The sequence below is a fragment of the Xiphophorus hellerii genome, chromosome 22, assembly GCF_003331165.1.
Source record: "Xiphophorus hellerii strain 12219 chromosome 22, Xiphophorus_hellerii-4.1, whole genome shotgun sequence".
Lineage (NCBI taxonomy): Eukaryota > Metazoa > Chordata > Actinopteri > Cyprinodontiformes > Poeciliidae > Xiphophorus > Xiphophorus hellerii.
The window spans coordinates 13,194,798-13,207,516 of record NC_045693.1 but is presented as its reverse complement, the minus strand read 5'-3'; the positions used below and the strand labels follow the sequence as shown (position 1 = coordinate 13,207,516).

General features: G+C 34.6%; 1 protein-coding gene across 4 annotated transcripts in view; it reads right to left on the bottom strand.

Moving 5' to 3' along the window:
* khdrbs2 (KH domain containing, RNA binding, signal transduction associated 2) overlaps positions 1 to 12,719 on the bottom strand; it is an 89,718-nt gene that overhangs the window by 60,614 nt on the left and 16,385 nt on the right. The window lies entirely within an intron of this gene.

Below are 12,719 nucleotides of genomic sequence, written 5' to 3'. Positions count from 1 at the left end.
TCAGCAGACCTAAATGTTTGTTGTAGTCTAGACCTGCTCTCTTTTGTGGATGAGCATAACCACATAGTGAGTCTGTGAAATTTTCCTCAAAGTTCTTTGTTTAAACTTGTGATTTGAGTTCAATTCAAATCATGGTGATTTCCTTTTGGCCAACCAACTTTGTATGTGGATAATTGAGTTTGCTGACAACAACAGTAGATAATAATTTCTAAACCCGGGAAGAGAAGCCTGTGTTACTTCTATTATTTTGATTCTTCCATGGCCAAATTTTTCATGCTCCAAACGGTAGGATAACAAAACGGTCAATAAAAATCATCAATCACTTATCAAGGGTATCTTGATGAATGATTGAAAAATATCTCAAATTAAAATAAAAAATAAATCAAAGCAGCCTCAAGGTGACTACTGGTGCCAAATTAGCATATTTCCATGCTTCAGTATAAGGTCAGTTCCATAAAAAGCAAAAAATATTGACAAAGCACATTGGCAACACAAATTGAACAACAGAACAACATTTAATCTCTCGGGCTCGAAAATGTACTGCCCTTTTATGCTGTGCACTGGGGCCAGTCAACACGTCCTGAGGCACTCACTGCCAGGTTAGTGAGCTGTGGTATTGGGGAAATCCAGCTCCTGTGTGATAGGAGGATTAACGCCTCAGGCAGAAGTTTGTGCTTTAATGACAGCTGTGGAGGACTTGATGGAAGGTGTGTCAGAGGAGTATTTCGCTAGAGCTCCACAGACATTAAAGAAAGTTGACGAATCACCATTTGGGTCCTCTGTAAGGGGGACAAGATTTGCTGTGGCGAAGGCTGAGAAAATGATTCGAATCAGAATCACCAGATATGTTTTCTACCTCTACTGAGTGTAAAAAAAAAAGCTTCAGTTTGTATAGAAATTAAATCTCAAGAGACCTATTTCAACATTACTTTCTACGTAATCACCTAAAGTGACTTATATTGTTGGCTTATATGTTGAAGTATTTGTAGAGTTAAAACATTCTACTTTGTGGCCTTGCTTCAGCTTCACTCAACATGTGAAATCAGCCCGTGATGCTGAAGTGACACTAAGCTTCAAGAGCTGTTTGGTACTGAAAACAAAACAAAACAAAAAAAACTGTATTTTCCTGCCAGAGCTGCAGCTTTCCTGTTAGAAAATCTCCTATTTTCGACAACATAGAAAAGACAGAAATTTACAAATAGAGCTCCAAAGGAAACACATGGGAAGCGTACTGCAAAGATCTCTATTCAGTCATTGAGGCTGAACTAGATTAGGAAATTCCATATGGATGAGAAATATTCTAAAATACGATATCCATAACAATTAAAAATGTTCTTCTCTTTTTCAGAATGATATTAAAAAAACAAAATACAAACAAAAGGAGAAAATCCCAAACTGTGTCGCATAGTCTGAAATCTATGACAGGTGTAGGCCTCGGGGGAAGAGAAACATCACCCAACTGGCCAAATATATTATTGGAACAGAGAAAGAGAGAATGCAGTGCAATATTTTAATCTACTAAAATGTTGCTTTTCAGCTGTCTTTTACAATTGAAATTTTACACAAACCCTATAATTAAATATATTGTATTGCTCTAATATACCTCATATTCTTTTTATTGAAAAAGGCCCCATTCTTTGGTCAAAAAGACTGCAGTTTTCTCAACAATTGCTAATATTTGATCATGTGACGTTATATGAAAGGACACATCATGTTTGGTGGTAACTGTGACTCGACTAGTTATTTTTTACATCTTAGGCCAACAGAGCATCTTATATCTTATCTGTCTTCAAATATTTTGCAAAGTAACAGCTGCTATTGAAAGATACTACTGTTTCTCTAGCCTGGTAAAAAAAACAATCTCTTGTTCCACACTTTGCTTCATTCAGAGGGTCTGAACCAGCTAGAACCAATTTCTTGCTAGAAGTGACTGTTGAAATTTTAAATTTTATGCAACGTTTGCCTGTAACATATATAATGAACCAGTTCCATGCTATGAAGCTTACTGGAAATTTTCTGTTCTGGAAGCAACCCTCATTGTGAAAAGAGAAGTGCTGAGCCAAACAAGATGGCCGTTAATGTTAATTTGGTATTTGAACTTAATGGCTTTGTTCACTTCCTTTGCTCCCATTGAAAAACTACAGCCATAGAAATACTAAAATTCTAAAACAGCCGCACAACATTGGGGTCATCGTTTACAACTCCTTGTGTTTGTTAATTAGCCCAAAGAGAGAAATTGAGCTCAATGGGAGAAATTCTAAACTGAGCTCTTAAGGGAGATGAGAATTCAGCAGAATTGAGTAAGAAGGCAATGGCCAGGCTACTGTTTGTCAGGTACAGCACCTCCATTAAAATATTTTAGTTCTTTTTCCAGAATCTCATAACAATATTGCATTTCCCATAAAAAGTGGTTTTCGGGGGGCAGGGGCGAAATGGGGGTTTTAACAGTACATAGCATTGTGTTAAGAGAAAAAAAATGTGCTGAACACATAGACTGAGATGTTTGGCCTCGTTCTGTGCTGATTGCCAAACCGTGAATAGGCAGGGTGCACTGTACAAACATGAGACCTGTTTGGAAGACAAAGATTTTGCTGTTTCATATATTTTGGCAGTTGTTTGTGTAAACCTAAAGTAGTTTATGGAACCTGAACTTTTTTGGGAACTGAAATGTGAGGGCTAACGTTAGTCACGTGATTTAAACCCAACTCTTAAAAAGCCCACACCATAATCCCCCCTCTGACAAACCTTACATTTTCTTTCCACTATGTTAGAACCTTTTTCCTGGGAACAGCCATACCCAGACTTGTTTATCATTTACTGAGCTCCTGAGAGCAACGTAAATGTTTATAAATGCTTTTTAGAAGCAGCCTGCATATCTAATTGAGTGATATGTGAAGCTGGGGCTGTGAAAGTGACTTAAAACCCTGAATTCTATATTTTGACAAAGTAGTGTGTCCTATATCAGGTCAATATGCATAATTAGAATTTAAAGACACCATGTTGATTTTCCTGATTGTTACACAGTCCTGTGGAAATTAGTAATATTTACCAGCTACTTTCTTTAGTGATCATTAGCCACATGTTAAAAAAATAAACTATTTAAATTTCTGTAACAAACATAATATCCTAACAACCCCGGTCAGAATTTGTTTTATCTGTAAGCCAAGACAACAATGTAATAGGGAAGGTCGTGGACAGACCTTTAATCTTTATTACATCTCATGAACAGCATTGTGCCACAGAAAGCCATCACACAAACAGTTAGCCCGTGGTACCATGAAGCACAACTGAGATGCTGTCATACAAGTGCTTAATTTTAATTCACACTCTGTACTCCTTTCACTGTATTCATTACTTATCTAAGCAAAACACCTTTGCGCATGATAGGCCTTTGCTTGGGACACCGACATCCCACAGCGGCCAAAAATTACATTTGTATGGCAGAGTCTCGGTTGTAGAGGAATTATTTAAGGGTCACAATAACCCAAGGCCATAAGCTTAAAATTGTATCACAAACACACATAAAATCATGTTTTTTAAATGCATCTACAGACTGCATACCCAAAAACTACAAAGCAATATAGGATAGTAATAGCCAATGAAAATTAAATTGAATACATCTAATAGGAATCATATTTTCACCTACCAGTGTACAAGCAAAATAGAAAACAAAACCATCTGACAATACCAGCCATTTTAAAGCCACCCCATGTTCCAAGGTTATGAAATGCAAATCTAGCTGTCTAGTTAATGAGCCAAAAATAAATTCATGTAAAGTAAAAATGACAAAGTTTATCTTAATCTTTCCTTTTCTACTGAAAAAACTCTATAAGTCTGTCTCTTGTCCATGTCAAAATTAGGCAAGTGCAGTTAAGAATTATATATTGCCATTTCCTGATAACATTATATTTTATCACATAACTAACAAGATAAAACACTAAAAAGTGTTGATTAGTTCATTGGATGGATGCCTCAAGCCCAAATTTACAATTTCACTTGCTGCAAAATAACAGAAGGCTTCATTTTAGATTTTTTTCTGCAGATGGTGAACAAAGCCCCCAAATTGTCCACTCTGAATGATGCAAGGCACTGGGGTGAATCTGTAACAGTACACATCATCCAAATTCCACTGAAGGACATTATTTTAATAGCTGTGCAACAATGAGCTAAAAAATGATAAGCACTCACAGGTGACAGAAGCTTTGTTAATAATTTTACAGCAGTTACACATGCAAATTGCTTTCATCACTTAGATGGTACATGAACAATTGATGTTGGCAGAGCATTGTATGTTCACAAATTTAAAATTTTACAACAGCAGCCATCAGGGCCAAAAAGATGCGGGTTTGAACATCCCTGAAACAACAGGGTTTGTGGGGTCGTGACTAGCCAGTAGTGGTGAGTTTGAACAGTGCAAATGGGGGTTAGAAAAGGGCTAAACCAGGAGAAAACGTTGAGGTTTAGGGATGTGCTGGGATAATCCTCATCTCCTGCTGCTAGCCTGCTGATAACACATGAAGCGGCTGAGGCCTCATGGAGCCTCTGACTCTGAAATCAGAGCTGTTCTGGCTGCATGCCATGTGGGACATTCGTTAGTGAGAGAGCACAAAGTTTTGCTCCGTCAGGACAATTTATCTGTAAAAGCTATAAAGAAATGCAGCAAAGACTGATTGATGAACTAAAATCTGAAATATTTTAACACATTAAAACTACTGTGGCCAAAAAGCACATGGCAACGTGGGCATATTTTTAAGCACGACAGTAATGTAAGAAAACTGCAAAAATTCTGCAGTGAAAAAATATTTAACATTGTAAAGTAATGCTTTAATTATTCTAATCCAATGGTTGAATTAAGCATTTAAATAAACAACAATATAAATATGTAGAGTTGTTGTGCCTCAAATTTCAAGTTTTGCAAAATGCATCTACCAGGAGGAGTAGCACTTTTTTACCAAAACCAGTTCTAGTGCTTAGTAAATCAGCTCCGCTCCTATCAATCACACACACATCCCAGAAGATTTACACTTGACTCACTGTGCAGTTGCAACAAGTGACAAAATGGAGCTCGAAGATGTTAAATAAAAGCTAAAAACAGGAGAAGTTACACCAGTGAGCCAGCAGGACTGGAAGTAATTTAAATTGGTTTTACTTGGGGCGTGCGTCTCTATTTGGAGTAAATGAGTTGGGTTGGATTGGATTTGTACACAATGTCTGTGGGTTCAGAGAAAATAATTGCTTTTCTGAGCTGGGGGACAGGCTCATGGGAAAACAGCAGCCAATTAAAACATTTGAGCGTAATTTTTTAAAATTTCAACATTTAGTCCCATTTTTCATTGATCAAATTTAAAATATTTAAAAATACATAAAAATGAAAAACGTGTAGACACCAGCATTTCAACAAGAATAAAATGTTGCATTAGTGTCAGAATAAAAAGCTGACTGTCTCTTATCATCCTGCAGTTTATTTAAAAGTCACACGTCACCGAGTTTAAGTAGGTCAATTCACCGCTTACAGCTGCTCTCAGAGCTGATTATTTCCCCCTAAACTCATAAACACCATTGACTGCTCAGTTCTTTAACACTGTTGATCTTTTTTATATCTCCAGGTGGTATTTATAGGTCTTGCCCTAAACATTGTCTTTAAGTCCTGTTTTCAACAGTTGGTGTATATCAGAAATCAGCTGATTAAGAATTGTTAAACAAAGGTAGTGATAGTAGTGCATCTGTTTGCAAGGATACTGGGATAAATAACATTATGTGTGTGGTTAAATTGTCACCATGGACTACAATTCTTTACAAAAGAACAGAATACATAAATCAATAAATTAGATGTTTGTAAAGACATGGGTCTGACTTTTACAGAATGAGCTAAGCGTTGGCTTTTTCACCAGCTCTGATTAAGAACCTCTTTGGTGAAAAGCCATATTTTATGGCTCCATGCAGAAAGTATGGAAGTTCTTAATAAATGTCAGCATGAACCAAAAGACATCCATCAAAACCTAAAGTGGACAAATGTATATTTTCCTGCTTTTATCACAGAAAAATAAATTTTTGGATGCCATAACTTGATTATATTACAGAAAAATACAAAAAAAGGTTTCTTTGATCACTTCACTGCATCACTGTATTTGAGGTTGTAGTGAGGACAACAATGACTATTTAATGCTAAGAAAAGGCAACGATAAGTGTTGTAATATTCAGAAACGCAGCACATGATCCCCATATGTATCTAAGTGCATTCATGATTTGCTAAAAAAAAGAATGCATTTATCAAAGCATAAACCAATTAGCCAAGATCCTGAGTTTGAATCTGACTTCAAACTTTCTTCAGGTTATTCCCAAACTACCATAGATCTGACAGCTGTCTGTAGTAGTAAGACACCAGTGAGAAGTAATGAAAACATGAGATTCACTCTTGAATTAATCTATGTTCCAGTTATAATTATTCAAAGGCAACTCTAAACAAATGGGTTTTTTGATTTAAAAGTGGCCAAAAATGTTTGTTTCTTGGCTGACAGTAAAATATACACCCATTTTATGCATTACACATTTATATACAGTACATCTCATGGAAGATGAATGTGACATAAATTTGTCACACTCATGTCATATACTGTTTATCATATACTTGATAAACAAAAGCAATGCGGATGCCTTTTGTAAAAGCACTCTATATGTTACTTGCTGATGCGCTTCGGTCTACTACAAAATGCTTTAAATGTCAAGTCTAAATATTTTATAGGCCTGGTGTATCTTAAATTCCCATGTTGTCAGTAAAGTGAAATGACTTCATTCATCCCAAGTGGACAATGTTATATGATTTTCTTTATTGCTACTTCAAATCTTTTCTGTTATATATGATAATCCTAGATTTGCCAGTTAAGTATTACATTTTCCATATTTTAGCTTCGAAACACTTAGCACTTATTAGAGTGTTTATGTGAGAGCACACTTTTCTAGTTTTTCTGTTATTCTGTCTGGATTATATCGTTAGTCCAACAATGTTGCTGTCAGTTCTATATTAAAGGGGTAGTATTATGTAAAACCAACTTTTTGAGCTTTTCTTCATGTTAAAATGTTATCCCCTCATCAAAAGCATACCTGGACTGTTACTTTGATTCTATCAGGCATGTTTAATCACTTTTTATGTTTATTTTTCAACTCCCCTGTTGACGCAGCTCATTATTTCAAATGTAGCTGAGCATGGTCCTGACTTTTAGTCACTAACAGTTTTTAAATTTACACTGTATTAGTAATTAATGATATAAAACCATCAATTCCCTTGTAATGCAGTAATAATAAGACAGATACACAAACTACACCAAACACTTATTTTTCTCAGCACAAGGCGTGACTGTGAAGCAAAAGGTGAAGATTAATAACAGCTGCCTTCTTTATCACGCCAGTGCTTCTTCTGCTCCAATGTGTCGACAGTGGAAACAACTTGCAGCGTGTATCTGTCTTTGTGCCATGTATAGGCATAGACAAATACATGCAAATTTTTCTTCGGTGTTCGATTTGACACATTGATCTTCCATGACTGGCTTCTGCAAATCTGAAGTCATGCAAAGGACGTCTCTCAAGTAACAATTTAATTATCTTGCATTTAATTACTCTGCAGCGAGATGGCTGCTGTAAGCTTGAGCGAGCGCTGTTATATGACTGGTTGAACAAATGGTTTGCTTTTTTATGTTTTGTTCTGCCTCCAGAGGCAGACAGTCAATGTACTGTAAGTGTCATTTATTAGCAGCGGTTACAGGGTTTATTTTATTGAAAAAAATTGACATACAAATAAGTTCCACACCAAGTAAAATAAAGGAAGTTGCTTAGTGTTGTCCTGGTCTGGTGTCTTGTCTAGAAATGCCTCTGCTCTAAAATCATGATCAATGATTCAGACATGGGTAAATGGTCATTTATGTGCAAAAATGTAAATATTTTGGATGTTATATCAGCAAGAATTTTATGTTTCAAGCACGACATCTCTTTCTTTTCTGCTTTATTCTATTCTTTGTGGTGGATACTTTTCAAGAAGCTGCTTTATGTGGTTAATTATCATTAACTGAAAGTGCAGTGTTACCAAGATGTTTAAGACAGTGACACTGCAGTCACAGGAAGTGCTGACTGTGCAATTAGGCCACAGAAAATGTTGGACAACTGCTCTGTCCCTCTACTGCAGCTTTAATCTGGAGAGACAAAAGAGTTTTAGTTCAATACATAGAAGCACAATTTTAAGTCAGTGTTTTCTGTTTTGTTTATGTGTGTGATTTTTATTAAAATACATATGTTATATGCCTGAGTAGTTCTCGTTTGCATGCAAGCTTCAAGGATTTCCATTGATTAAAAAATGAAAATGTCGTTCTTAAATTTAAATTCCAATTCATACTGACAAATGCATGTGTATGCACAGAGCAAAAATCATAAGTCTTCTCCCAAGTATTCACTTACTTATTTGTAAGCAACCTATGTTGGCATTAAACAACATTCACAGTTCTGCATAGTTTGTAAAACAGAGTGGACTAAATTTTAAACAATACATAGCACATGAAACAAAAAGTCAATACAGATTACTTTTTTCGAGATCTTCATCAGCTTAATAGAATTAAGAGTTCCTGAACAAGCCTTAATTACTGTCACAGCAGTGAGTTGTGGATGAAGCAGCTAACTGATTCCATTTAATGTCCTATGGGTTCTCTGAGTGAATGTACAGTACAGACCAAAAGTTTGGACACATCTTCTAATTCAATGGGTTTTCTTTATTTTCATGACTATCTATAAGGCAAGAAATCCCACTTATTAACCTGACAGGGCACACCTATGAAGTGAAAACCATTTCAGGTGACGACCTCTTGAAGCTCATCAAGAAAATGCAGAGTGTGTGCAAAGCAGTAATCACAGCAAAAGGTTGCTACTTTGAAGAAACTAGAATATAAGGGGTATTTTCAGTTGTTTTACACTTTTTTGTTTAGTGCATATTTCCACATGTGTTATTCATAGTTTTGATGCCTTCAGTGTGAATCTACAATGTCAATAGTCATGAAAATAAAGGAAACTCCTTGAATTAAAAGGTGTGTCCAAACTTTTGGTCTGTACTGTATATGTGTGGGAGAGAAAAATATAAAGCTGCCCCTTTTTTATTTTTTTGTTTCCGTAAGATTGTCTTACTAATGTTAATTTGGTGTAAAAGACACACATTTTATGCTATTAGTAAAATTTTCAAAAGATGATGATTCATTTTGATGAGGACTATATTAAAGTTGAGGAATGCAACTTTAATAAAAAAATATACATATAAAAGTTACGTACTGCAGCTTTAAAGCATGAAAAAGCAATGGAGCAGCTTCATAGATTTTGTTGGCTCTAAGTTAGGTTCATATCCCTCACAAAAGAAATCATTATGAATAGAAGAACATGGGAAAAGAAAGTAATTTAATTACTGAAAAACACCTAAAGTAAACCTTGTTTTAGAATTGATATCACCCAAAAAGGTGTCTTCTATTGAAGAAAATATTGAGGACACCTTATGTACGTAATGATAGTATTACCCTCTTTGCTTAAAATAACTTCAAATGAAAGTAACTAAAATATTTCTTTGTGTCTATCTACTATTTAGAGGTCTAAGGGAAAGCTTGCCTCACTTCTCACTTTCATCTTTGTTTGAGGGGTTTCTTGCATGAACTGTCATTTTCAAGTCACCCCACGCCATCTTAACAAGAACAAGATCTGGGCCTTCTCTTGTCCCAGGATTCTCCTTTTGTTTGATCAGTAAGTCCTTGGAGTATTTGCTGGTATATTTTTGGTTACGTTCATGTTGCATAATCCAGTTTTAAGTTCTGCCAGATGGTCTCACATTTTTGTCAAGTTCTTTCTTAAAAATGGTTGAAATAATGGTGCATTCTCTAATAGTGAGGTGGCCAGATCCTGATGCCACAAAGCAGTTCCAAAGTAAGTCAGTCGCACCTCTGTGTTTCACAGCTGGTGTTGGTTTATAGTCTTTGAATGCTGCAGTTGGTCTTTTCCAAACATCAACCTTCCACCAAGTTGAGAACACGTTGTGTATTTTTGTCAGGCTGCTTGCAACAAAGTTCCTTAGGATGTGTTACAAGAAAGTCTTCTCTTTTACAGAAGTGGGATTTTGCAACGTACTATAGTTTCATCTACACTAAGTTCAAAGCTGAGCATACAACTGAAATCAAGCTATGAGAGCAAAACATATCAGTGATAAAACATATTTAATGTTTTTACATGTCTGAAATTTGAGCGTAAGGGACAATAAAAATACATTTGATTGTATGAGCTGTTTTACTGGAGCAATGAACAACATTAACAAAACAAAGAACAGCTGTACTGATTTTTAAGTGGGAGTTGAGCTCAAGCATGGGTTCATGTCAAGCTGTGATGCTGTTATTCAGTTGCTGATATGGTGATGGAATAAAGTGTTGATGCAACAAGTTCCTTCTAAGAAAACTACTCAGTTCACGAAAATCAGATACAATATGCTGTGCATCTTCTCTGAAATCTTACAGTTCCTGAGCCCAAAATCATAGGTGGGATTTATTTTATTTTAGTAACTACTGTTAGCAATTACTGATCACATACATATAATATGTTCAAAACAATAGACATTATTTAACATATTATATTTTGTTATTTTTTAAGCTGAGTGCATTTACTTACATATCACTTGATTTATTGGTAAATAGTATGTACTTTTATAGTGCTTTATCAACTCAGTTATTCATTGGAAAACATGAGTATGGCTCCAAAGAAACGTGTTGTCAATTCAGTCTCAAAAGTTTATAAATCACATTTCAGCAAGAATTTTTCTGTTCAAGGTCCAGTTCTGTTAAGTGGAATAAGAACTTGCAGAGACCTTTTCAAAACTAACATAATGTCTTTTTTTGACATTATGTTAGTCAAAAAAAGACATTTTTTAAATGCATTAATTTGCTGTATTAATTTGCAGCAAATTAATGCATTTCATTCATAAACCAGCCACTGGTAATTAAGCTAAATGTATTTGCAGATTCAAATAATTACCCTTTGCAACTTAACCAGGGAACTTATTTAAATCAGTCTAACTGAAAGAAAAGCTCCACACAGCTTACGATTTTAATGAAGCTGAAAAAGATGTGCAAATTTAAACAATCACACAAAGGGGCTCAATCAGTTATCAACTCCAAATGAGCTAAATAAACACAGAAGTTCACAGCTGTACTTTGTGTTACTTTGTTTTGTTTCAAGAAAACAAAGCAATGTTTGTAGAACAAATAATGTTTTTGGTCCTAAGTTATTTTTTTTATTAAGGAAAACAATTTAGTGCTATTTTGCATTGATGGTGCAACAAATTATCAAAAGGTGGCCATGCAAGTTGTAGTTTAAATAGTTAAGCTTCTTTCCCTGTAATTTATATTTTTTATTTCTGTAATCCACTAATGATTTTTGTAAAAAAAAAAAACAAAACAAAAAAAAAAAAAACTGCTGTTAATCTTGGTATAGGTGTGTTAAAAATGTCCACTTTGTAATTATGAGTGTTTTTGTTTAAAAAATATATAAAATCCTTTTAACTGGCATAGCTGTGCAATCTTGGCTTCTCCTTTTCACACAAATATTATGAGGTTGCCCTGGTTTGAATGTAAATAATTATTGATCAAGCAAATAAAGGCTGTTTGAAGCTTCCACAGCAAGACTACTGCTGAACATTGTAATGACAATTTTAAATAAGAGTACTCTCTTTTTTCCCTTTATCACAATATATCAACCACTTTTTGGGCTGTAATATCTTAACCATTAAAAATATACAACAAGTGAGAGAATTAAAAATTAGTCCAACAAGCTAAATATATTATTGGAATGCAGGATTTGCATGCATTGCACTTGAAATATAATATCCTGCCAAATAGTGCTTCCAAGCACTATTTGGTAGGATATTGGTAGAATATTCTTCCTTTGGTAAAAAGTACTGCTTTCTTACAGTCAGAAAGCAGTCCTTTCTGACTGTAATGCTGCAAATGTTCATAATCAAAGGATGACTGCTATTTAAGATAATATATTGCATAAACTGATTATTTAATTATCTCTCATGTAAGAGAAAAAAGTGAAGGCATTTAATCATTTTTTATGTATTTTAAAATATTAAGTTGAATGATGCTGGCATCTTTTAAAACGGCTTTTGCAGACAATATTAATGATATGCACTTTTAGATTTTGAGGTTTATAAAATAGTAATCTGATTTGTAAAAGAGTAAAGGAAACTGGATGTAATACTGTTTCACTGGGCCTATTTATGCAAATGTATGCATACTAAATATTTAGACATTTTCCTTGATAGAGAGAGATTACTTTGTAACAACAGACTTTTTGAGAAGAAAAAATTATATTATTTAATTCTAGCAGAGAAATTAGAATATATTAAAATATCTGTGTGCAGGTCAGAGCTTTACAAAAATCAATGACAAGAAATCAGACTCAAAATCTCTATTAAATCTTGAATAGCTAAAGGGAAACTCTGCACAGTAACATCAAAGCTCTTACTTAATATTTTGTTCATACCTTTTCTAGTGCTTTTAGTCTTACATATTACACAGAGGAACTAATATTAATAATTAACTGACTATAATTAAAATGTTCAGACTTTTTTTTTCCTTTCATATTGATGAAATGTAATGACTGATAACAGTAATTATCAGCAGTGCAGCATAACACAAAGATGTAACTAATGA